At 41.9% G+C, this 27,183-nt stretch overlaps 1 pseudogene; it reads right to left on the bottom strand.

The window, feature by feature from the left end:
* Positions 1-9,411: 9,411 nt before the first annotated feature.
* LOC119299915 lies at positions 9,412-19,977 on the bottom strand (annotated as a pseudogene).
* Positions 19,978-27,183: the final 7,206 nt, after the last annotated feature.

The following is a 27,183-nucleotide window of genomic DNA, read 5'->3' as shown; positions in this document are numbered from 1 at the left end:
ATAATCATACCCACGGATACTTGAGGTGACATTGGAGTATCTAGGTGACATTAGGGTTTTGGTTGATTTGTGTCTTAAGGTGTTATTCTAGTATGAACTCCAGGGCTGTTTGTGACACTTATAGGAATAGCCCAACGGATTGATTGGAAAGAATAACTTTGAGGTGGTTTCGTACCCTACCATAATCTCTTCGTTTGTTCTCCGCTATTAGTGACTTTGGAGTGAGTCTTTGTTGCATGTTGAGGGATAGTTATGTGATCCAATTATGTTATTATTGTTGAGAGGACTTGCACTAGTGAAAGTATGAACCCTAGGCCTTGTTTCCTAGCATTGCAATACCGTTTATGCTCACTTTTATCATTTGCTACCTTGCTGTTTTTATATTTTCATATTACAGATACCCATATCTACTATCCATATACCACTTGTATCACCATCTCTTCGGCGAACTAGTGCACCTATACAATTTACCATTGTATTGGGTGTGTTGGGGACACAAGAGACTCTTTGTTATTTGGTGCAGGGTTGCTTGAGAGAGACCATCTTCATCCTACGCCTCCTACGGATTGATAAACCTTAGGTCATCCACTTGAGGGAAATTTGCTACTGTCCTACAAACCTCTGCACTTGGAGGCCCAACAACGTCTACAAGAAGAAGGTTGTGTAGTAGACATCAAGCTCTTTTTTAGCGCCGTTGCCGGGGAGGTTAGCGCTTGAAGGTATATCTTTAGATCTTGCAATTGAATATTTTAGTTTCTTGTTTTAGCACTAGTTTAGTTTATAAAAGAAAACTACAAAAATATGGAATTGAGTTTTCCTCCTATGCTTCATCTTTTTAATATCTTTCGTGAGTATGATGGAAAGGAAAATTGTGCCAAAGTGTTAGAAGAAGAATGCATTAAAATGTTTGGCACTAAATATTTGAATGATGAGCATGATTGCAATGTTGTTAGTATGAATTCCTTGAATATCCATGATACTAATGATATGCAAAGCCACAAGCTTGGGGAAGGTATGTTTGATGAAGATGATATTTTTTGCCCCCCAAGTTTTCATGAGCAAATTTATTATGATGAAAGCATGCCTCCTATTTATGATGATTATATTGATGAAAGTGGATTTGGATTGGTCATGATTTTATTTTGTGATGAATCCACTATTCCGGAAGAGGTTCCAATTGATTATGAGAACAAAGTTGCTATCTATGATGATTATTTTGATGACTTGTATGCTATAAAGAATAATGATATCCATGAAACTTGTCATCTTGATCTTAATTTTCAATCACATTTATAGTTATTTAGTTGAGTTTGCTCCCACTATTATTCATGAGAAGAAATTTGCTTATGTGGAGAGTAATAAAAATTCTATGATTGTAGATCATGAAAAGAATGTTTTGGGTGCTTGTTATATTGTTGAATTCATTCATGATGCTACTGAAAATTATTATGAGGGAGGAACATATGCTTGTAGGACTTGCAATAATATCAAGTTTCCTCTCTATGTGTTGAAAATCTTGAAGTTATGCTTGTTTTGCCTCCCTATGCTAGTTGATTATTGCTCCCATAAATTGTTTGCTCACAAAATCCCTATGCATATGAAGTGGGTTAGACTTAAATGTGCTAGTCATATTCTTCATGATGCTCTCTTTATGTTACAATTCTTATCTTCTATACGAGCATCATTGAAATCATCATGCCTAGCTAGGGGCGTTAAACGATAGCGCTTGTTGGGAGGCAAACCAATTTTATTTTTATTCCTTGCTTTTTGCTCCTGTTTATAGTAATAAATAATTCATATAGCCTCTGTTTATATGTGGTTTTATGTTTTAATTAGTGTTTGTGCCAAGTAGAACCTTTGGGAAGACTTGGGTGAAGTCTTTATGATCATGCTGTAAAAAACAGAAACTTTAGTGCTCACGAGAATTGCTGCCATTTTTTATTGGAGAGTGATATTTAGTTAAACCTTTTTCAGATGATTAATAGATAAATTATTAAGGTCCAGCAATTTATTTTAGAATTTTTGGGGTTCCAGAAGTATACGTTTGATCCAGATTACTACAGACTGTTCTATTTTTGACAGATTCTGTTTTCCGTATGTTGTTTGCTTATTTTGATGAATCTATGAGTAGTATCGGAGGGTATGAACCATAGATAAGTTGGAATACAGTATATATTACACCAATATGAATTTAGAATGAGTTCACAACAGTACCTAAGTGGTGATTTATTTTCTTATACTAACGGAGCTTACGAGTTTTCTGTTAAGTTTTGTGTTGTGAAGTTTTCAAGTTTTGGGTGACGATCCGATGGATTATGGAATAAGGAGTGGCAAGAGCCTAAGCTTTGGGGATGCCCAAGGCACCCCAAGGTAATATTCAAGGACAACCAAAATCATAAGCTTGGGGATGCCCCGGAAGGCATCCCCTCTTTCGTCTTCGTTCATCGGTAACTTTATTTGGAGCTATATTTTTATTCGCCACATGATATGTGTTTTGCTTGGAGCGTCAATTTATTTTATTTAGTTTTGCTTGCTGCTTGAATAAAATACCAAGATCTGAAATTCTAAAATGTTAGAGAGTCTTCACATAGTTGCACAATTATTCGACTACTCATTGATCTTCACTTATATCTTTCGGAGTAGTTTGTTGTTTGCTCTAGTACTTCACTTATATCTTTTAGAGCATGGTGGTAGTTTTATTTTGAAGAAATAGATGAACTCTCATGCTTCACTTATATTATTTTGAGAGTCTTAAATAGCATGGTAATTTGCTTAAATAATCCTAATATGCTAGGTATTCAAGATTAGTAAAAAAATCTTATGAGTGTTTTGAATACTAAGAGAAGTTTGATGCTTGATGATTGTTTTGAGATATGGAGGTAATAATATCAAAGTCGTGCTAGTTGAGTAGTTGTGAATTTGAGAAATTCTTGTGTTGAAGTTTGCAAGTCACGTAGCATGCACGTATGGTAAATGTTATGTAACAAATTTCGAAACATGAGGTGTTCTTTGATTGTCCTCCTTATGAGTGGCGGTCAGGGAAGAGCGATGGTCTTTTCCTACCAATCTATCCCCCTAGGAGCATGCGCATAGTGCTTGGTTTTTGATGACTTGTAGATTTTTGCAATAAGTATGTGAGTTCTTTATGACTAATGTTGTGTCCATGGATTATACGCACTCTCACCCTTCCATCATTGCTAGCCTCTTCGGTACCGTGCATTGCCCTTTCTCACATTGAGAGTTGGTGCAAACTTTGCCGGTGCATCCAAACCCTGTGATATGATACGCTCTATCACACATAAACCTCCTTATATCTTCCTCAAAACAGCCACCATACCTACCTATTATGGCATTTCCATAGCCATTCCGAGATATATTTCCATGCAACTTTCCACCATTCCGTTTTTTATGACACGCATCATCATTGTCATATTGCTTTGCATGATCATGTAGTTGACATCGTATTTGTGACAAAGCCACCGTTCATAATTTTTCATACATGTCACACTTGATTCATCGCAATCCCGGTACACCGCCGGAGGCATTCATATACAGTCATATCTTGTTCAAAGTATCGATTTGTAATTCTTGAGTTGTAAGTAAATAGAAGTGTGATGATCATCATTCATAGAGCATTGTCCCAAAAAAAAGAGAAAACCCAAAAAAAGAAGAGCCCAATAAAAAAAGAAAAGAAAGGCCAAAAAAAAGGGAAAGGCCAAAAAAGGGGCAATGCTACTACCCTTTTCCACACTTGTGCTTCAAAGTAGCACCAGGATCTTTATGATAGAGAGTCTCTTGTTTTGTCACTTTCATATACTAGTGGGAATTTTTCCTTATAGAACTTGGCTTGTATATTCCAACAATGGGCCTCCTCAAGTGCCCTAGGTCTTCGTGAGCAAGCAAGTTGGATGCACACCCACTTAGTTTCGTTTGTTGAGATTTCATACATTTATAGCTCTAGTGCATCCGTTGCACGGCAATCCCTACTCCTTGCATTGACATCAATTGATGGCCATCTCCCTAGCCCATTGATTAGCCTCGTCGATGTGAGACTTTCTCCTTTTTGTCTTCTCCACATAACCCCCATCATCATATTCTATTCCACCCACAGTGCTATATCCATGGCTCGCGCTCATGTATTGCGTGAAGGTTTATAAAGTTTGAGATTACTAAACTATGAAACAATTGCTTGGCTTGTCATCAGGGTTGTGCATGATGAGAGCATTCTTGTGTGACGAAAATGGAGCATGACCAAACTATATGATTTTGTAGGGATGAACTTTCTTTGGCCATGTTATTTTGAGAGGACATAATTGCTTAGTTAGTATGCTTGAAGTATTATTATTTTTATGTCAATATGAACTTTTATCTTCAATATTTCGGATCTAAATATTCATACCACAATTAAGAAGAATTACATTGAAATTATGCCAAGTAGCGCTCCGCGTCAAAAATGATGTTTTTATCATTTACCTACTCGAGGGCGAGCAGGAATTAAGCTTGGGGATGCTGATACGTCTCCAACGTATCTATAATTTTTGATTGCTCCATGCTATAGTATCTTCTGTTTTGTATGTTTATGGGCTTTATTATACACTTTTATGTTATTTTTGGGGCTAACCTATTAACCCAGAGCCTAGTTCCAGTTACTGTTTTTTCCTTGTTTTAGAGTATCGCAGAAAAGGAAAATCAAACGGAGTCCAATTGACCTGAAACTTCACGGAACTTATTTTTGGAAGGAAAGCAACCCGGGAGACTTGGAGTCCACGTCAAGGAAGCTTCGAGGAAGCCATGAGGTAGGAGGGCGCGCCCACCCCCCTGGGCGTGCCCTCCACCCTCGTGGGCCCCTCGTGGCCCCCCTGACGTACTTCTTCCGCCTATATATTTCCATATACCCTAAAACGATCGGGGAGCACAATAGATCGGGAGTTCCGCCGCCAGAAGCCTCCGTAGCCACCGAAAGCCAATCTAGACCCATTCCGGCACCCTGTCGGAGGGGGGCAATCCTTCACCGGTGGCCATCTTCATCATCCCGGTGCTCTCCATGACGAGGAGGGAGTAGTTCTCCCTCGGGGCTGAGGGTATGTACCACTAGTTATGTGTTTGATCTCTCTCTCTCTCTCTCTCTCTCTCGTGTTCTTGATTTGGCACGATCTTGATGTATCGCGAGCTTTGCTATTATAGTTGGATCTTATGTTTCTCCTCCCCCTCTACTCTCTTGTAATGGATTGAGTTTCCCCTTTGAAGTTATATTATCGGATTGAGTCTTTAAAGATTTGAGAACACTTGATGTACGTCTTGTCGTGCGTATCTGTGGTGACAATGGGATATCACGTGATTCACTTGATGTATGTTTTGGTGATCAACTTGCGAGTTCTGCCCATGAACCTATGCATAGGGGTTGACACACGTTTTCGTCATGATTCTCCGGTAGAAACTTTGGGGCACTCTTTGAGGTTCTATGTGTTGGTTGAATAGATGAATCTGAGATTGTGTGATGCATATCGTATAATAATACCCACGGATACTTGAGGTGACATTGGAGTATCCAGGTGACATTAGGGTTTTGGTTGATTTGTGTCTTAAGGTGTTATTCTAGTACGAACTCCAGGGCTGTTTGTGACACTTATAGGTGTTCGGGAACGTAGTAATTTCAAAAATTTCCTACGCACACGCAAGATCATGGTGATGCATAGCAACGAGAGGGGAGAGTGTGATCTACGTACCCTCGTAGACCGACAGCGGAAGCGTTATGACAACGCGGTTGATGTAGTCGTACGTCTTCACGGCCCGACCCATCAAGCACCCAAACCACGGCACCTCCGAGTTCTACCACACGTTCAGCTCGATGACGATCCCCGGACTCCGATCCAGCAAAGTGTCGGGGAAGAGTTCCGTCAGCACGACAGTGTGGTGACGATCTTGATGTTCAACTGTCGCAGGGCTTCGCCTAAGCACCACTACAATATTATCGAGGACTATGGTAGAAGGGGGCACCGCACACGGCTAAGAGAACGATCTTAGAGATCAACTTGTGTGTCTAGGGGTGCCCCCTGCCCCTGTATATAAAGGAGCCAAGGGGGGGTGCGGCCGGCCCTAGGAGGAGGCGCGCAGGAGGAGTCCTACTCCTACCGGGAGTAGGACTCCCCTCCCTTTTCCCTAGTTGGATTAGGACTTGGGGGGAAGGAGGAGAGGGAAGAAAGGAAAGGGGGGGCGCCGCCCCCCTCCTTGTCCAATTCAGACTTGGGGGGAGGGGGGCGCGGCAGCCCTAGGCCTCCTCTCCTCTTCCTCCACTAGGCCCATTAAGGCCCATTAGGTTACCGGGGGGTTCCGGTAACCTCCCGGTACTCCGGTAAAATGCCGATTTCACCCGGAACACTTCTGATGTCCAAATATAGGCTTCCAATATATCAATCTTTATGTCTCGACCATTTCGAGACTCCTCGTCATGTCCGTGATCACATCCGGGACTCCGAACTAACTTCGGTACATCAAAATATATAAACTCATAATGAAACTGTCATCGTAACGTTAAGCGTGCGGACCCTGCGGGTTCGAGAACAATGTAGACATGACCGAGACATGTCTCCGGTCAATAACCAATAGCGGAACCTGGATGCTCATATTGGCTCCCACATATTCTACGAAGATCTTTTATCGGTCCGACCGCATAACAACATACGTTGTTCCCTTTGTCATCGGTATGTTACTTGCCCGAGATTCGATCGTCGGTATCTTAATACCTAGTTCAATCTCATTACCGGCAAGTCTCTTTACTCGTTTCGTAATACATCATCTCACAACTAACTCATTAGTTGTAATGCTTGCAAGGCTTATGTGATGTGCATTACCGAGAGGGCCCAGAGATACCTCTCCGACAATCGGAGTGACAAATCCTAATCTCGAAATACGCCAACCCAACATGTACCTTTGGAGACACCTGTAGAGCTCCTTTATAATCACCCAGTTACGTTGTGACGTTTGGTAGCACACAAAGTGTTCCTCCAGCAAATGGAAGTTGCATAATCTCATAGTCATAGGAACATGTATAAGTCATGAAGAAAGCAATAGCAACATACTAAACGATCAGGTGCTAAGCTAATGGAATGGGTCATGTCAATCACATCATTCTCCTAATAATGTGATCCCGTTAATCAAATGACAAGACATGTCTATGGTTAGGAAACATAACCATCTTTGATTAACGATCTAGTCAAGTAGAGGCATACTAGTGACGTTTAGTTTGTCTATGTATTCACACAAGTATTATGTTTCCGGATAATACAATTCTAGCATGAACAATAAACATTTATCATGATATAAGGAAATAAAATAATAACTTTATTATTGCCTCTAGGGCATATTTCCTTCAATAGGAATAGCCCAACGGATTGATTGGAAAGAATAACTTTGAGGTGGTTTCGTACCCTACCATAATCTTTTCATTTGTTCTCCGCTATTAGTGACTTTGGAGTGACTCTTTGTTGCATGTTGAGGGATAGTTATGTGATCCAATTATGTTATTATTGTTGAGAGGACTTGCACTAGTGAAAGTATGAACCCTAGGCCTTGTTTCCTAGCATTGCAATACCGTCTATGCTCACTTTTATCATTTTCTACCTTGCTGTTTTTATATTTTCAGATTACAAATACCCATATCTACTATCCATATACCACTTTTATCACCATCTCTTTGCCGAACTAGTGCACCTATACAATTTACCATTGTATTGGGTGTGTTGGGAACACAAGAGACTCTTTGTTATTTGGTTACAGGGTTGCTTGAGAGAGACCATCTTCATCCTACGCCTCCTACGGATTGATAAACCTTAGGTCATCCATTTGAGGGAAATTTGCTACTGTCCTACAAACCTCTACACTTGGAGGCCCAACAACATCTACAAGAAGAAGGTTGTGTAGTAGACATCAAGCGCCCCTCTCACCCCATCTCACGTAACCAGGATAGGTGGGGCGCCCCATCTAGGGTTCCCTCCACCTGGCTTGGGGGGCAAGCCACCCTAGGGTTTCCTAAGGGGGGCGCCGCCATCTTCCTTGGCCGCCAATCCTAGATTGGATCTAGGGCGCCTCCTCCTCCTCCCTTCCCCCTATATATAGAGAGAGGTAGAGAGAGGGCAGCCGCACCTTTTGAGGACATCTCCACGCCACAGTGCTGCCCTTCTTCTCCCTCGTAGTCCATCTTCTTCTCCGTAGTGCTTAGCAAAGCTCTATTGAGATTTTCGCCACCACCACCGCCACCACGCCGTCGTGTTGCCGGAGGACTCGAGCTAATACTTCACCATCGCTTGCTGGATCGAGGAGGTGAAGGTGTCATCAAGCCGTACATGTGTTGAACGTGGAGGTGCCATCCGTTCGGCACTAGATCGAAGTTCGCGGGACGGATCGTAATTGGATTGCGAAGACGTTCGACTACATCAACCGCGTTTCTTAACGCTTCCGCTTAGCGATCTACAAGGGTATGTAGATCCAGTCTCTCCTCTCCTAGATAGTCATCTCCTAGATTGATCTTAGTGAGCATAGGAAAATTTGTGTTTCCCATGCAATGTTCCCCAACAATGGGGTCTTCTCCTTATCATGGACACGAGAGAAGATGATGCTTTCACCTCAGGATACGAGTTGGGCGAGTTGTCCGATCATGCATGATATTCCCTACCAAGGAGACAAGTCTAGAGTGACAACCAACGGGGTTCATCTTTGGACTGACCGGGTATGGAGAAGAGCGGTAGAGGGGAGGGGATCGAGGCCAATGTTGGAGTGCATAGGCTTATCAGTGAATAGCACACCAACTGGTAGTGGGGAGTGGAGCAACGCCACAGCAAAGTTTCTAGGTGTTTTTTTTAGCCCGGGGTGGGGGTGGGGGAGGGTTAAGCATGGAATTAATGAGGGAGAATGGTTGGTTAAGAAGGTAATTTGGAGTGGTCCAACTTTAATCGGCCATGTGATCAACAATATATGTGCAAGTAACTTTGATTAGGTTTCGCAAAAGTGGTGATTTTTATAGGGTAATGAAATATTTGTTGAGAAAAAAAGAGAAAAAAGAGATGGTTAATAAGTTTGCCCAATAATACAACAATTCATCCAAAGCTTGCCCTACTCTTCCACTTATAATAGTCTAAATCTCTAGGAGAAAAACATGACACATTCGATCTTCAAAAATCCACACGTTTTATGTTCCTTGGCGGATAATAAGCACTATATGTATTATGCATTTATGCCCTTGGGATTGTTTTTTAAACTTTATTAACCAAAGAGACACGAAGTGACGTACTCCCTACAAAGTTGTACTAAATCAACGACACTTATTTTGGAACAGAGGGGTATTAATTGCAAGAGTTCATGGACGAAATAAAGCCATATAGGCATAAGTGTAATGGCACAGGAGTATAATGGATTATGCCCAATCCTGGCATAAATGTTATAGTTTATATTATTCCTTCTGATACATCATTCTCCAACAATAATAATGAATAAATTTTACTTGTAACCTTATTTTGGTTGAGTTTCTCGGTTTATATTACCATGTTGTGACTTGTGATGCACACACATAATATATAGGAGTATACCGCTAGCATTACACAGTTTTCGAAAGTATCTCACACCGATGCAGTTGCTTCTTGATTACTCTTTCTTGATGATGGATGCTGAAAGCCTTGAAGACGCATCCTTAATGCGCCCGAAGGACTCAGTGAAGTCATCCAAAAGTTGAGCATAATCTAGAATCACTTCATCGTCGACTGACAGAATTACCTTAATAGTGTTATCGTAACTCTGGTACTGCACAACCAAGGCCTGTAAAATAAATCTTCTTGATTTAACAAAAATAATAGGGTGTCTGAATGGTTTAAATAGGTTTACTTCCATTCTCATTTATTGCATGTAATTAAGTTTTAGTACTTATATTGTTCCAAGGAGTTGATCTTACTTTGGTTGGTAGGGTGTATGCCCACCCAAGGTAAGTCATCTCTTTAATTGGGGAGCCATCTAGTGATCAACTATACAGAGAGATGTATCTGACATTGCATCCCATTTTGAGTCATGGATTCAAGTTCACACTAAAATGAGAGGAAATTCAACTACCCACATACTCATACCAATCCTCATTATTGTAAAAACTCCACTAGTGATTGGTGTTAGAGTACACCTCACCTTGTTTGAGTGCTCTTTAAATTGTATATTGTAGTTCCTCCTAGGCACAATATCATTTCAGATGTAACTATACATCAACAAAGTGGAAATTTAGGCTTTCAGTCGTTGATATTTTGGGTTCCTATTCTCATTTTTATCTTCTACAAAACCAAAGTAACTTACCTGAGAATTTTTGATAATTTATACAAGGTAAAGTGGTTTTCTTTGTGAAAGCAATGTGTGATGAAAATTTCCTTGCGTTGTGGATTGTGGTAGACGATTTGCGTTGACAAAAGGACAAATGTTGCTTATGATTGAAGGTTTTGATTTAAGATCGTGGATGACTTACATGTGGACCTCCATAACTACAAGGTGCAATGAAGACAATTGGGTGCCCGTAGAACTCTATTTGTTCAGTTGGTCCAACCATGTTTGAGAACAAAAAAGTTGTATTGGCGAACATGCGTTGATAGATAAAAGAGGCCACCTGCTTATCAAGTTGAAAAACATGGACACTAACTAGATAAGAGCAATGTTATGTTGTTAAACAAGTAGTTGCTTAGTTTGTGTACTTTAATTTTAGAAAATAAAACATATAAGTACAAACAGGCAGCATATATACCTTCATGCCAAACATTTTGACAAAAAATGCATTCATTTTACACGTGAAGATAACTTCAAGTGAGCTCTTTTTCCTATCGATGATCTTCTTTGCCTTGCGAACATATGCAAGTGGATCACTGTGCATCGCTAAATGAAATGGAAGGAGGATGTAGCCTAGTTGATTTCCCCATGCCACATCGTTACTCTTACCGGATTCTATCATATCAACATAGGTCTGTACATAGTTGTAAGGAAACGTTAGATGAAAATAGTGATATGCTACAAATTAGTAATCCATTGACTTAAAACCTCCATTTGGAAACAAATTGCCCTTCAGAAAGCGTGGAATCAAACTAGCTACTCTAATAGTAACTAGTAATATGCACTGTAATTATTTAGGTTAGTTAGGTGAACATATATAAAAAAATTAGTTTATTAAGAAACATAATTTCATAAATACCATGATTTTATTCTTTTACTGACATATTCGTACGAAAACTAATGACCAAACTTGAACGTTGGCGATTATTTCCGATGTCTAGAGTGTTAATTTCACTTGTGGAATATTTTGCAATATATTAGTGAGGGTTAGCAATTTAGATATAAAAGATAAGAAATGAGTAAACATTTGGTGCAGAAATATGTAGATTAATTATTCCTGCATTTAGATTGTATATATTTTCATTTAAAAAACTTACTTGTAGGCTAGTGGTTGGTCTTGTATTGACAGGGAGAACAGACCGCAAACATAGTTTGCTGGCCTTAGAGGAACCTAACATAAATTGAAGACGAGTTACGTAAATTAATGTATATGTGGTAAATACAACAGATCGACCTGCGGGAGAAACTATACGCCCCCTGTGGCCAGACCTACACCACTTACCAGACTTGCGAAAGTAATATCGTGACAGAGCTGCCGAAGTCGCCCCGACTAGCACATCATTGACAGTCTCCGGAAACAGAAGAGAAAAAAATGCATAAACAGAATTTAAAATTTTCAGATGGAGTGTATGCAAGAATAATACTCCCCCCGTTTCAAAACAATTGAAATTCTAGGTTTATTCTAAGTCAACTTGCTTACTTTGACCAACTCTATAAAAAATGTGCTAAGATCTACAGCATCAAATACAAATTATATAAACAGATATTTCATAAAGAATCCCACGAGACTTGCTAATTTCATGTTCTACATGTTAATATTTTTTTTATAGACTTGGTCAAACTTAGACTTTGATTTTGGACAAATCAACAATTTTAATTATTTTGGGACTTAGGTAGTATCACACATTAGGATTCTAATCGATAGCTGGTTACTTACGCAGTTCATGACATTCTTGATGAGCTTGACATCGTCCAAGCTAAGACTCCGGTGCACAAAGCGCCTGCTGCGGTTGGACGTGACGTCGCCGTCCACACGTTTGAAGAGCGTGTGCAGGTCTCTACGGAACACAATGGTCACAGCAAAGATGGCAAAGTCTACCATGGTGTTCCATACGAGCACAAGATACGACCAGATCCATGTGACGAACGCTGCCAGGACACCTGCGGCCGGGGGCTGCCGGCGCCGTGGCACGTAGATGGCGCCAGTGCGCGCCGGCTGCTCCGGCATGGCCGGCAGGCGTGTTGGGTCGGCGACGCTCCGGGCGGACGCCAGGAGCAGCGTGATCAGCGACATCCCGTCACCGAGAGAGTGGTGCAGGCGGATCACCGCGGTGGAGGCCGCCTCGGATGTTGGGAAGTCTAGGAAGTGGAACTCCCAGAGTGGACGGGAGCGGTCCATGGGGAGAGTGTACAGCGAGGCCACGTAGTCCTCCAAGGCCCGGTCCGGGTCGGCCTCCACGGCGACGGGGTGCAGCGTCGGGACGATCATGTGGTCGTCCACGTTCACCGCCGTCCGCACCCACCGTGGGCCTTTTGAGCCGTCTGTCACCTGCCAAGCATTTACGCGCGCGCTCACGAGTTAAACAAACTAAGCTAGTAGTGTATATCTTTGATGGTAAGAGTAGGTATATACTTGGATGCTACGGAAGCGTGGGTAGCGGGCAAGCTGGGCGGCGATGCCGGCGCTGAAGACGGGGAGGTTTACGGGGCAGCCAAGGCCGACGGTGACGATGATGTGTATGGTTTCCATGAGCCTTGCAGTGGGGCTCAAGGGCTCCTCCTCCGCTGCCGCCGCGGTCGCGGAATAGTCTGTCGTCGTCCATTCGGCCACTGCTGATCGTTGCGTGCGTATCGGGAGTAGCCGGGTTGTTGGTAGAGCGGCTCCACTGGGGCTACAACTGCTAGCGTCCATAGAGAATCGATCGCTGAATGTATGGAGTGATCAGCTCGATCTGCTCTCCAGGTGTAAATATATAGGACGAGGATATGTTAATGAAAACACAAGGGGTCAATTAATGACCACCCTAGCTTTTCGTTTTCAAAGCCTAGAAGTCGTATACTAGTATAGTACTAAGAGCATCTTCAATAGCACACACCTAAAATTTGGCTACCTGAATCCACTTTAGATAGAGGAGAGGGAATGGGGAAATATCAGGTACTCTCATCCTTGGGGTGCTCCTCATACTTCAACTTAAAAAAAAATCAATTTTAAATGTTTCAAAAAATTCTGAATTTTTTTTATGAATGTTGACAATAAATGTAACTACAAGTCCTAGAAATTTCAGATCTAAACTCTAAAGGAAATTGAGAAACGAAATTGTGAAATCTAGCATGAATAGTGTCATAAAAAGACAAAAGCATGTTCACAAAAAAAAGACAAAAGCAACATTTGACACTATTCACAGCTGAATTTGTCGTTTTTGTTTCTCAATGGACATTTCGAATTTGGACCTGAAATTTTTAGGGGTTGTAGTCACATTCCTTGTGAGCATTCAGATTTTTTTCTGAAAATTTTGAAACATTTAAAATTGATGTTTTGAAGTTGGAGCATGGGGAGCACCACAAGGATGGGAGCACCTGAAATTTTCCCGAGAGGGAATATTTGGGTAGCAAAAAATATTTCTATTTTTACACATTGTTGAGGAAATCGTTAACTGGTAGCTGCTCGGTTGGCTGGCGAGTAGGGAAATTAATAGGCTAATTGGCAAGTTAATCGATAATTTAACCAATTAATCAGTCGATTTATCTTTTTATTGGCAACTCGATGACCTTGTAAGTTGGGATTAATCGGCAAGTTAACTTGTTAATAGGACGAACTTGAACAGGGCTTTTACAACAGACCTAAATACTGGATACCTAAAATTTCAAAAGTAAATGAAATATGAAGGTAACACATCTATGGCAAGTTGCGCAATAAACATAAAATATACATTAAACATCAGTACGATAATAAATTAAACATATGGGTTTGCCTGGAAATGAGGGTATGGACAAGAGTGATTGTTTTCAATTCTTGATTAATAGAATTATAATGAGAATTAGTGGATGGAAAGAAAAATTATTATCCGCTGGAGGAAAGCAAATTTTGCTCAAATCTGTTATACGAGCTATCCCAACCTATGCCATGTCCTTCTTTAAAATTCCTAAAAAAATTGCAAAGGAATTATTGATGTGATGTCGCAATTCTGGTAGGATGACGAGGGCAATCAAAAGAGGATGCATTGGATGACATGGTGGAAGATGTGTGTCCCAAAAAACTAGGGAGGTATGGGCTTTCGAGATATCCACTGTTTCAACTTGGCTTTGTTAGCCAAACAAGCATGGCGTCTTATTGATAAACCTGACTCGTTATGTGCCACTATTTTGAGAGCTAAGTATTTTCCTGATGGTGATTTGATGAGTGCAAGTTTAAAAAAGGGTTCGTCTTTTACTTGGCAAAGTATTATGGCGGGTGTAAATTCTCTGAGAAATGGCTATATCTGGCGAGTTGGAAATGGCAAAGTATAGATATTTGGAGAGATGCATGGATCCCACACGACGCAAATAGGAAAAATTATCACTCCTAGAAGAGGGCACCTTCTGTCAAAGGTATCTGATCTTATTAATCCAGTCACGAATTGTTGGGACGAAGACTTGGTGCGACGAACTCTATGGCCAATTGATGCTCAAAGAGTTCTCGTGATTCCCTCTCCCTATGCATAATATGTCAGATTTCATTGCATGGAGCTACACAAAAAATGGTTTGTTCATTGTTCGATCTGCTTACTTGGAGGAATGGAACCAACAACATGAAAGGAAAGTGTGATATACAAATGGTATGGGTAGAATCAATGTCAATCCTATTTGGTGTAAGATTTGGAAATTATCATGCCCGACAAGGTAAAAAAATTCATTTGGCGTACTTTGCATGGAACCCTCACGTGCCGTGTTACGCTTGCCAATAGACACATGAAGATCTAGCTCATCTGCCCCTCATGCTCGAATGGACCAGAAGATACGAAATATGTATTTTTCCTTTGTCAAAAGCAAAAGAGGTTTGGAGTAAATTGGGGATGTACAGGGTGATTAAAAAGGCATGTGCTATTGATTGTGTGGGAGAGGCAATACTTGAATTTTGACTTCTTATGCCAGATCAAGAACTATCTATTTTGGCAACCAGAATGTACGTGCACTGATCACTATAACAGCTTGGTATCTATGATGAGATAGATGTAAGCTGATTCATGAAGGAAAGTTTCAAAATGTGTGCCAAACTTCCATGGGGATTCATGCCATAACAACTAACTATGTTAATGCCCACTCCCATAATGCATCTAGTAAAACAGGTGGATGGAGCAGACCTTCTATGGGATTTGTTAAATTGAATGTCGATGCTTCTTTTGATCACGATCTGCTTAGAGGCACGGCTGGGACTGTTCTCAGAGATGACAATGAAAATTCATTGTTGGCAGAAACTGGAAAATTGATTGGTTGTGCGGATGTTTTGACAGCAGAAGTGTTGGCCCTAAGGTTTCGATTACTTCTTGCACAGAGGGTGGGATGCAATCGTCTTGTTATTAACTCCGATAATATGGAAGTCATCAACACAATGAGGAATGGAGGACAATCGGCGGGAGCGGCGACAACAGTCTTCGATGATTGCTATTTTTTGGCTTGTGATTTTCCTCTTGCTAGGTGTGAACATTGTAATAGGGAAGCAAATAAGCTGGCTCATGAACTTGCTAGGTTAGCGAAATTTTCTGCGACAAGGGACAGTTTTGAGGAGCCCTTGAATGAAATTGTAACTTTTCTTATTGACGATGTAATTGTTATTTCTAATTAATGAAGTTAGCGGTTTATTTCAAAAAAAATAAACATATGTACCACCACATTGCAATAAAACTAGCTATATTGCGCTAAAAACTAGCCCTAATACTCACCATCACGGCGAGGTAATTGGAGGAAATGTTCATTAATCCCCTCGCCCCCTGGTCATTGGTTGTAGGTGACTCCACCTTCTCCTCCTCGTCGAAGAGCTCGACATCGAACTCGTGGAATAACTCGGTGTTGGGGTTGGCGATTTGCTCACACTCCCACTCGATCTTGCATGCGTCCTCTAGTGACTCAAAGAACGCTGTTGTTCTGCGTGAGGAGCTGTGGGTTCTCCTTGACGAGCTTGGCCACCAAGGTGGCATTGCCCCGCTCAGCCGCGGAATGCACCTTGGCCTTGTTGTGGTCCTCCTCCTCGGCCCAGGAGACGACCCTAAAGGGAGCGTAAGAAATGTCGTGGTGGGGGGAGTCGGCGGGAAGTTTAGCCTCGCCTGACTTCCAAAGAAATGGAGTGTTGTGGCATCATAGGCACGCGCCACCTCCTCATGTGTGGCGAACTTGCCAAGCAACACACGCTTGCCCGTGTATGGGTTGTGGATCTCTGTCGCCTACTTGCCCCTCAGCCAGAGCCCAACACTGCGGTACCTAGGGGGTGCTTGGGCGGTTGTGACATCTCCTATGGTGAGAAAGAGGTCAGAGGAGGCATGGCGCAGTCGTCGGTGTAGCAAGGACATATGGGGTGGCGTGGCTAGGCAATGAGGTCGGGGGCGGGGTCCTTGGTGCCGATTTTGAGGGCGGCATGAATCGGGGGGTGGCGGGCAAGGTCGGCGGTGGGTGCGACAGATGGAATCGGGCGACGACGGGTTGGTAATGGGCCCCAGGGCGACCGTGAGAGTGGAGGCAACGACTGTTGGAATCGGCTGGGATGGATGCAGGTGGGGTAGTGATAACGTTCAAATGGGCAGCGGTTGCATTCCCGTGGCTGCGTTTTTGGTTTTGGTAACGTGGTAGGGAGGACCTATATCCTAGTCCTGGATAGCATAATTTAGGTGGCTACCAAATTTCTTTTGGTATCCATGTTGTTTTAGGTCTGGTGTTGGAGCCTCTTTTGGCCAAAAAGTCTAAAATTTCTGTTTTTATGTCCGCTATTGTTTTCTTTTAAATGTGGTTTTGTGGTTCTCTACCTTCTAGCAATGAAAGATACACAAACTTTGCGTATTCGTGAAAAATATAAAACATAAACAGTGAATTTAAGAAAAAATATGATTGCTAGACGAGGAGACTGTAACACAATGTTCACTCTGAAAATGCCATCGCAGAATCTCTACTAATGAGACTGTCGTCACAGCTAACCAAGGCGCAAGCATCGTGGTTGATGGCTCTCCCCCGCAACTCAAAGGATCGACACGCAGTTGGCACCAGAACCATCGTTACCATGACAACGATAGGACCAGAGGTATTTATTTCGGTACGCCATCGTCTCCACAGCTGAGCAACACGACAACACAAAAACCAAACAAAAATGATCAAGACATCCACGAATGCCATGACCGATTGTCCTCTTTTTAGCTGACCTTTCTGGCTAGCTTGTATTTTCTTTTTGCGGGGGACACATTACCCCTCGCAAAAAGGAGTACGGGATCGTATATGTTGCGAAAGCGCACTGGTGGTTGGGAAAGCGTAGACCAGTACGAGAACTTAATAAAAGTAAAGGATCATTAACTTCCGACTGAGACAGAAGAAGGGAAGTAGGAGTACGAGATGGTATATGTTGCGGAAGCACACTGCTGGTTAGGAAAGCGCAGTGATGTTGTTGAAGACATCAACTTTGATTCTCAAAGCTTTGTTTTTGTGGTGTATAAGCATGCCCATCGGCAAGCTAATATGACGGCTCATTTAGCTGAATCTTATAAGAATTTGTCTAGCCTTGTGGGTTTTCATCCTGCTTCGGATTGTATCCAAAAACTCTTTATAACTTTCTTAAGTGATCAATAAAGCCGTTTTTTCTCTCTTTAAAAAAATAAGAAGGGAAGTAGGAGTACGATTTGTTTAGAGGAAAGGGAAGTGTGTTTTAATGGGCCGGCGTGGTAGCCTTTCTTGGTCAGGCAACACGATCAGGACAGTTGAGACAGTTAGTGAGTAAATTTTCCTTTCTCTGGGTTAGTGAGTAAACTATAACCTCAGTCCTTGTAAGAGCATCTTCAACCCACGCGCTGAAAAAAACGGCTACATAGCGCGCATGACTAAAACTAGCGCTTCAGCAACCGCGTTAAAATCCCGCACGTGGTAAACAAGGTTCAGCGCGCTGGGGGAAACGGGATTGCGCGCTGCGTATTTGGTGCGCCCGCTCGCGCGTGCTGCAAAATGTAGGTTGTTGCAGGTGGGACTGCCAGATTGGGTGCCATGTTTTTGTCCATCTAACAAACCTCTTCGTCGCTCCTGTGCGCAAAACGACTATTTTGGTGCTGCAAAAAAAAATTGAACGGCCGGCGTGGTAGTCTTTCTTGGTCAGGCAACACGATCAGGACAGTTGAGACAGTTGGTGAGTAAGTTTTTCTTTCTGCGGGGTAGCGAGTAGACTACAACTTCAGTCCTTGTATGAATGTAGAATGATACTATTTTAAAAGTGCTACATGGGTATATGTTGAGATGGAGGAGAAAGAAATTATAAAAAAATGTTTGTCTTCTATATTTAAAAGATGATCTTTTAGCACAATTGTCTCACCATATTTTTAGAAATAACTAATTGTTAAAGATAAGACTAAAAGATAATACATTGTAGACATAACTTTATTGTCATCTCTAAACTATATGTCAGACTTAAAATAAGACTTTTATGATCCACTGTACATGCCCTAACCATTTGCCCATGAAGTATCTATACTGCAAAAGCGCTTATTTGGACACTTAGGCGGTAAACCTTTTTAAGAACCCACATGGACACATGACAACTCCGAATACTTTTTATGGGAATTTTAGTAACGTGAGGATGGAAACTCTAAGCATGGCTATTTCCTTTTAGATGTCAAGTTTCAGTTTTTTTAGGTTTATTTTTTCTTTTTGAATAACAACTTTAGTTGTAAAAACCTCTGGACCGGATTGCTTCGTGCGACACTTATCATCTGTGTTTTTTTAAGAAGTAGCATCGGTGTAGGAGTCTGTATCCTCAACGCACGGGCGTCTGGTTGAGAGCTAATGTAATTAGTTTCTTCGTAAAAGTAATGTGTACCGCTTGTTATTTTATTTTTTTCTACGAAAAGGATTGAATCTATTATAGAAGTTCATGGAAAGTACAAATCCTCTCAAACATAACAAAAATTAAATCGAGATTCGAAGATCATCGAACGACCACTACTGCCGTCAGAACGAGAAGTCGACGCATCGCTGTCACCGCTCCACTACCGGAGCCAGCTTGACCTTATTGATGATAGACGGAAAGTCTTCATGCACGTGGCCTTAAGGACCAACGCCCTAGAGTCGTAGTTTTTGTCATTGAACTCTTGCGTAGATTTGAAGCACCTCACACCAAATCTCGATGCATGATGAGAAGCCCTAACCTCATCGCCCAAGGAAACGGCGGGAATCTATGCCCAAGCTCCGTCGATTACGTCCAAACGGACGAACTCGAGGGCGGTCGAAGCCCAGAAGACAAACTCGAAGAATAAACACCGTCATCTGTCCGAACACCGCATCTGCGAGGACTAATAACCCTAAACTAAACTACTTACCAGAACGGATGCCTCGGGATGTTGGGGAACGTAGTAATTTTAAAATTTTCCTACGCACAAACAGGATCATGGTGATGCATAGCAACGAGAGGGGAGAGTGTTGTCTACATACCCTCGTACACCGTAAGCGGAAGCGTTTCTCAACGCGGTTGATGTAGTCGTACGTCTTCACGATCCGACCGATCCAATTACCGAATGCACGGCACCTCCGAGTTCTGCACATGTTCAGCTCGATGATGTCCTCGCCTTCTTGATCCAGCAAGATGGGCGAAGTAGTATATGAGCTCCGGTAGCATGACGGCGTGGCGAAGGTGTTGGTGAAGAACAATCTCCGCAGGGCTTCACCTAAGCACTACGAAAACTATGACGGAGGATAAACTAGAGGGGACGGGGTAGCCGGCACACGGCTTGGTGTTTCTTGATCTCTTTTGGGTGCTAGCCCTACCCCTCTATTTATATGTTGAGCCTTGGGGTGTAAACTTGGAGTAAAAGCCTCCACAAAGTCGGTTTCACCCGAAAGGCAAGAGTCCTTCTCGGACTCCAGGACCAGACGCCAGGGTTCCCGGCGTCTGGAACCAGATGCCAGGGACCCTGGCGTCTGGCCCCTGGACTCCGCAAAACTTCCTTTTGCGCTTTCCAAAAACCTTGTGGGCTTTCCCCTTTGGCCCAAATAAAGTGTTCTCGTACCCAAACATTTCGGGAAACATCCGGAACCCTTCCGGAGACCAAACACTATTATCCCATATATCAAACTTTATCTTTAGACCATTTCGGAGTTCCTCGTCATGTCCGTGATCTTATCCGGAACTCCGAACAACATTCGGTTACCAACATACATAACTCATAGTACTATATCGTCAACGAACGTTAAGCGTGCGGACCCTACGGGTTCGAGAACTATGTAGACATGACCGAGACACCTCTCTGGTCAATAACCAATAGCGGGACCTGGATGCCCATATTGGCTCCTACATATTCTACGAAGATCTTTATCGGTCAGACCGCATAACAACATACGTTGTTCCCTTTGTCATCGGTATATTACTTGCCCGAGATTCGATCGTCGGTATCTCAATACCTAGTTCAATCTCGTTACGGCAAGTCTCTTTACTCGTTCCGTAATACATCATCTCACAACTAACTCATTAGTTGCAATGCTTATAGTGATGTGTATTACCGAGTGGGCCCAGAGATACCTCTCCGACAATCGGAGTGACAAATCCTAATCTCGAAATACGCCAACCCAACAAGTACTTTTGGAGACACCTGTAGAGCACATTTATAATCACCCAGTTACGTTATGACGTTTGGTAGCACACAAAGTGTTCCTCCGGTAAACGGGAGTTGCATAATCTCATAGTCATAGGAACATGTATAAGTCATGAAGAAAGCAATAGCAACAAACTAAACGATCAAGTGCTAAGCTAACGGAATGGGTCAAGTCAATCACATCATTCTCCTAATGATGTGATTCCGTTAATCAAATGACAACTCGTTTCTATGGTTAGGAAACTTAACCATCTTTGATCAACGAGCTAGTCAAGTAGAGGCATAGTAGTGACACTCTGTTTGTCTATGTATTCACACATGTATTATGTTTCCTGTTAATACTATTCTAGCATGAATAATAAAAATTTATCATGAAATAAGGAAATAAATAATAACGTTATTATTGCCTCTATGGAATATTTCCTTCAGTCTCCCACTTGCACTAGAGTCAATAATCTAGATCACATCGCCATGTGATTTAACATCAATAGTTCACATCACCATGTGATTAACACCCATAGTTCACATCGTCATGTGACCAACACCCAAAGGGTTTACTAGAGTCAATAATCTAGTTTACATCGCTATGTGATTAACACCCAAAGAGTACTAAGGTGTGATCATGTTTTGCTTGTGAGAGAAGTTTTGTCAACGGTCTGCAACATTCAGATCCGTATGTATTTTGCAAATTTCTATGTCAACAATGCTCTGCACGGAGCTACTCTAGCTAATTGCTCCCACTTTCAATATGTATGCAGATTGAGACTTAGAGTCATCTGGATCAGTGTCAAAATTTTCATCGACGTAACCTTTTACGACGAACCTTTTTGTCACTTCCATAATCGAGAAACATATCCTTATTTCACTAAGGATAATTTTGACCGCTGTCCAGTGATCTACTCCTAAATCACTATTGTACTCCCTTGCCAAAAACAGTGTAGGGTATACAATAGATCTGGTACATAGCATGACATATTTTGTAGAACCTATGGCCAAGGCATAGGGAATGACTTTCATTCTCTTTCTGTCTTCTGCCGTGGTCGGGCTTTGAGTCTTACTCAGTTTCACACCTTGTAACATAGGCAAGAACTCTTTCTTTGACTGTTCCATTTTGAACTACTTCAAAATCTTGTCAAGGTATGTACTCATTGAAAAACTTATCAAGCGTCTTGATCTATCTCTATAGATCTTAATGCTCAATATGTAAGCAGGTTCACTGAGGTCTTTCTTTGAAAAACTCCTTTCAAACATTTCTTTATGCTTTGCAGAATAATTCTACATTATCTCCGATCAACAATATGTAATTCACATATACTTATCAGAAATGTTGTAGTGCTCCCACTCACTTTCTTGTAAATACAGGCTTCACCGCAAGTCTGTATAAAACTATATGATTTGATCAACTTATCAAAGCATATATTCCAACTCCGAGATGCTTGCACCAGTCCATAGATGGATCGCTGGAGCTTGCATATTTTGTTAGCACCTTTAGGATTGACAAAACCTTCTGGTTGCATCATATACAACTCTTCTTTAATAAATCCATTAAGGAATGCAGTATTGTTTATCCATTTGCCAGATTTCATAAAATGCGGCAATTGCTAACATGATTCGGACAGACTTAAGCATAGATACGAGTGAGAAACTCTCATCATAGTCAACACCTTGAACTTGTCGACAACCTTTTGCGATAATTCTAGCTTTGTAGATAGTAACACTACTATCAGCGTTCGTCTTCCTCTTGAAGATCCATTTAATCTCAATGGCTTGCCGATCATTGGGCAAGTCAATCAAAGTCCATACTTTGTTCTCATACATGGATCTCATCTCGGATTTCATGGCCTCAAGCCATTTCGTGGAATCTGGGCTCATTGTCGCTTCCTCGTAGTTCGTAGGTTCGTCATGGTCAAGTAACATGACCTCCAGAACAGGATTACCGTACCACTCTGGTGCGGATCTCACTCTGGTTTACCTACGAGGTTCGGTAGTAACTTGATCTGAAGTTACATGATCATCATCATTAGCTTCCTCACTAATTGGTGTAGTAGTCACGGGAATAGATTTCTGTGATGAACTACTTTCCAATAAGGAAGCAGGTACAGTTACCTCATCAAGTTCTACTTTCCTCCCACTCACTTCTTTCGATAGAAACTCCTTCTCTAGAAAGGAACCAAACTCAGCAATGAATATCTTGCCTTCGGATCTGTGATAGAAGGTGTACCCAACATTTTCTTTTGGATATCCTATGAAGACGCACTTCTCCGATTTGGGTCTGAGCTTATCAGGTTGAAACTTTTTCACATAAGCATTGAAACCTCAAACTTTAAGAAACGACAGCTTAGGTTTCTTGCCAAACCATAGTTCATACGGTGTCGTCTCAACGGATTTAGATGGTGCCCTATTTAACGTGAATGTAGCTGTCTCTAATGCATAACCCCAAAACGACAGTGGTAAATCGGTAAGAGACATCATAGATCGCACCATATCTAATAAAGTACGGTTACGACGTCCGGACACACCATTACACTGTGGTGTTCCAGGTGGCGTGAGTAGTGAAACTATTTCACATTGTTTTAACAGAAGGCCAAACTCGTAACTCAAATATTTTACTTCTGTGATCATATCGTAGAAACTTTTATTTTTGTTACGATGATTCTCAACTTCACTCTGAAATTCTTTGAACTTTTCAAATGTTTCAGATTTGTGTTTCATCAAGTAGATATACCCATATCTGCTCAAATCATCTGTGAAGATCAGAAAATAATGATACCTGTCGCGAGCCTCAATATTCATCGGACCACATACATCAGTATGTATGATTTCCAACAAATTTGTTGCTCGTTTCATTGTTCCGGAGAACAAAGTCTTAGTCATCTTGCCCATGAGGCATGGTTCGCAAGCATCAATTGATTCATAATCAAGTGATTCCAAAAGCCATCAGCATGGATTTTCTTCATGCACTTTACACCAATATGACCTAAACGGCAGTGCCACATATAATTTGCACTATCATTATTAACTTTGCATCTTTTGGCTTCAATATTATGAAAATGTGTATCACCAAGATCGAGATCCAACAAACCATTTTCATTGGGTGTATGGCCATAGAAGGTTTTATTCATGTAAACAGAACAACAATTATTCTCTAACTTACATGAATAACCGTATTGCAATAAACATGATCCAATCATATTCATGCTCAACGCAAACACTAAATAACATTTATTTTAAGTTTAACACTAATCCCGAAAGTATAGGGAGTGTGCGATGATGATCATATCAATCTTGGAACCATTTGCAATACACATCGTCACTTCACCCTTAACTAGTCTCTGTTCATTATGCAACTCCCGTTTCGAGTTACTATTCTTAGCAACTAAACTAGTATCAAATACTGAGGGGTTGCTATAAACACTAGTAAAGTACACATCAATAACATGTATATCAAATATACCTATGTTCACTTTGCCATCCTTCTTATCTGCCAATTACTTGGGGTAGTTCCGCTTCCAATGACCAGTCCCTTTGCAGTAGAAGCACTCTGTTTCAGGCTTAGGTCCAGACTTGGGTTTTTTCACTTGAGCAGCAACTTGCTTGCCATTCTTCTTGAAGTTCCCCTTTCTTCCCTTTGTCCCTTTACTTGAAACTAGTGGTTTTGTTTACCATCAACACTTGATGCTTTTCTTGATTTCTACCTTCGTCGATTTCAGCATCACGAAGAGCTTGGTAATGGTTTCCGTCATCCCTTGCATGTTATAGTTCATCACGAAGTTCTACTAACTTGGTGATGGTGACTAGAGAATTCTGTCAATCACTATTTTATCTGGAAGATTAACTCCCACTTGATTCAAGCAATTGTAGTACCCAGACAATCTGAGCACATGCTCACTGCTTGAGCTATTCTCTTCCATCTTTTAGCTATAGAACTTGTTGGAGACTTCATATCTCTCAACTCGGGCATTTGCTTGAAATATTAACTTCAACTCCTGGAACATCTCATATGGTCCATGACGTTCAAAACGTCTTTGAAGTCCCAATTCTAAGCTATTTAAGCATGGTGCACTAAACTATCAAGTAGTCATCATATTGAGCTAGCCAAACGTTCATAACATCTGCATCTGCTCCTGCAATAGGTTTGTCACCTAGTGGTGCATCAAGGACATAATTCTTCTGTGCAGTAATGAGGATAAACCTCAGATCACGGATCCAATCCGCATCATCGCTACTAACATCTTTCAACTTAGTTTTCTCTAGGAACATATCAAAAATAAAACAGGGGAGCTAAACACGAGCTATTGATCTACAACATAGATATGCTAATACTACCAGGAATAAGTTCATGATAAATTTAAGTTTAATTAATCATATTACTTAAGAACTCCCACTTAGATAGATATCCCTCTAATCCTCTAAGTGGTCACATGATCCATATCAACTAAACCATGCCCGATCACAACGTGAGATGGAGTAGTTTCAATGGTGAACATCACTATGTTGATCATATCTACTATATGATTCACGCTCGACCTTTCGGTCTCAGTGTTCCGAGGCCATATCTGTTATATGCTAGGCTCGTCAAGTTTAACCTAAGTATTCCGCGTGTGCAACTGTTTTGCACCCGTTGTATTTGAACGTAGAGCTTATCACACCCGATCATCACGTGGTGTCTCAGTACGAAGAACTTTCTCAACGGTGCATACTCAGGGAGAATACTTATACCTTGAAATTTAGTGAGGGATCATCTTATAATGCTACCGTCGATCTAAGCAAAATAAGATGCATAAAAGATAAACATCACATGCAATCAATATAAGTGATATGATATGGCCATCATCATCTTGTGCTTGTGATCTCCATCTGCGAAGCACCGTCATGATAACCATCGTCACCGGTGCGACACCTTGATCTCCATCGTAGCATCGTTGTCTTCTCGCCAACTATTTCTTCTATGACTATCGCTACCGCTTAGTGATAAAGTAAAGCAATAAGAGGGCGATTACATTGCATACAATAAAGCGCCAACCATATGGCTCTTGCCAGTTGCCGATAACTCGGTTACAAAACATGATCATATCATACAAAAAAATCTACCATCATGCCTTGACCATATCACATCACAACATGCCCTGCAAAAACAAGTTAGACCTCCTCTACTTTGTTGTTGCAAGTTTTACGTGGCCGCTACGGGCTGAGCAAGAACCGTTCTTACCTATGCATCAAAACCACAATGATAGTTCGTCAAGTTAGTGCTGTTTTAACCTTCTCAAGGACCGGGCGTAGCGACACTCGGTTCAACTAAAGTTGGAGAAACTGACACTCGCAAGCCACCTGTGTGCAAAGCACGTCGGTAGAACCAGTCTCGCGTAAGCGTACACGTAATGTCGGTCCGGGCCGCTTCATCCAACAATACTGCCGAACCAAAGTGTGACATGCTGGTAAGCAGTATGACTTATATCGCCCACAACTCACTTGTGTTCTAATCGTGCATATCACATCTACGCATAAAACCTGGCTCGGATGCCACTGTTGGGGACCGTAGTAATTTAAAATTTTCCTACGCACACACAGGATCACACTACTAGGGAAAAGCCTATACACAGAATTTTACCAGTAGCGATGTACAAAATCAAGCGCTGCTGCTACTTAGTAGCAGCGCGCGTGAATAAACCGCGCTACTGCTATGACTTTAGCAGTAGCGCGTACTAGTGAAAAGCGCTGATGCTATGTTCAAACTAGGCGCACATGGCTAGCCCAACCTAGCAATAGCGCGCATAATGGCCCAGCGCTACTGCTAATCTCCTTAGCTGTAGCGCGCTTACGTGTAAAGCGCTGCTGCTAACGGAAATAAAATGAAGTGAAAAACAAGTAGAAAAGTAAATGAAAATGAAAGAAATAGAAAAAGGAGAAAGGGAAAAATAAAATGTAAAGAAAAAAGGGAAAAAAGGAGAAAGGAATAGCAGTAGCGGGTTTCAGTAACGTGCTATAGCTAACTTAGCTATAGCGCGTTTCCGAAAATGCGCTACCGTTATGTTTCACTTATACAGCGGTTTCCCCCCACCCCGCCCCCCCGGCCACCAATTCTTCCCCAAATCGTCCCTTGCCCTCGCCGCCGTCTCCTCACCGCTGCCGCCCGAGGCCACCCTCAGCCTCACCGCCGCCGCCCGAGGCCGCCCTCAGCCTCACCGCCGCCGCCCGAGGCCGCCCGAGGCCTCACAGCCACCGCCCAAGGCCGCCCTCCATGTCACCGTCG

This window comes from Triticum dicoccoides, chromosome 5A (genome assembly GCF_002162155.2).
Source record: "Triticum dicoccoides isolate Atlit2015 ecotype Zavitan chromosome 5A, WEW_v2.0, whole genome shotgun sequence".
NCBI classification, from domain to species: domain Eukaryota; kingdom Viridiplantae; phylum Streptophyta; class Magnoliopsida; order Poales; family Poaceae; genus Triticum; species Triticum dicoccoides.
This window is presented reverse-complemented; position numbering and strand designations above follow the sequence as displayed.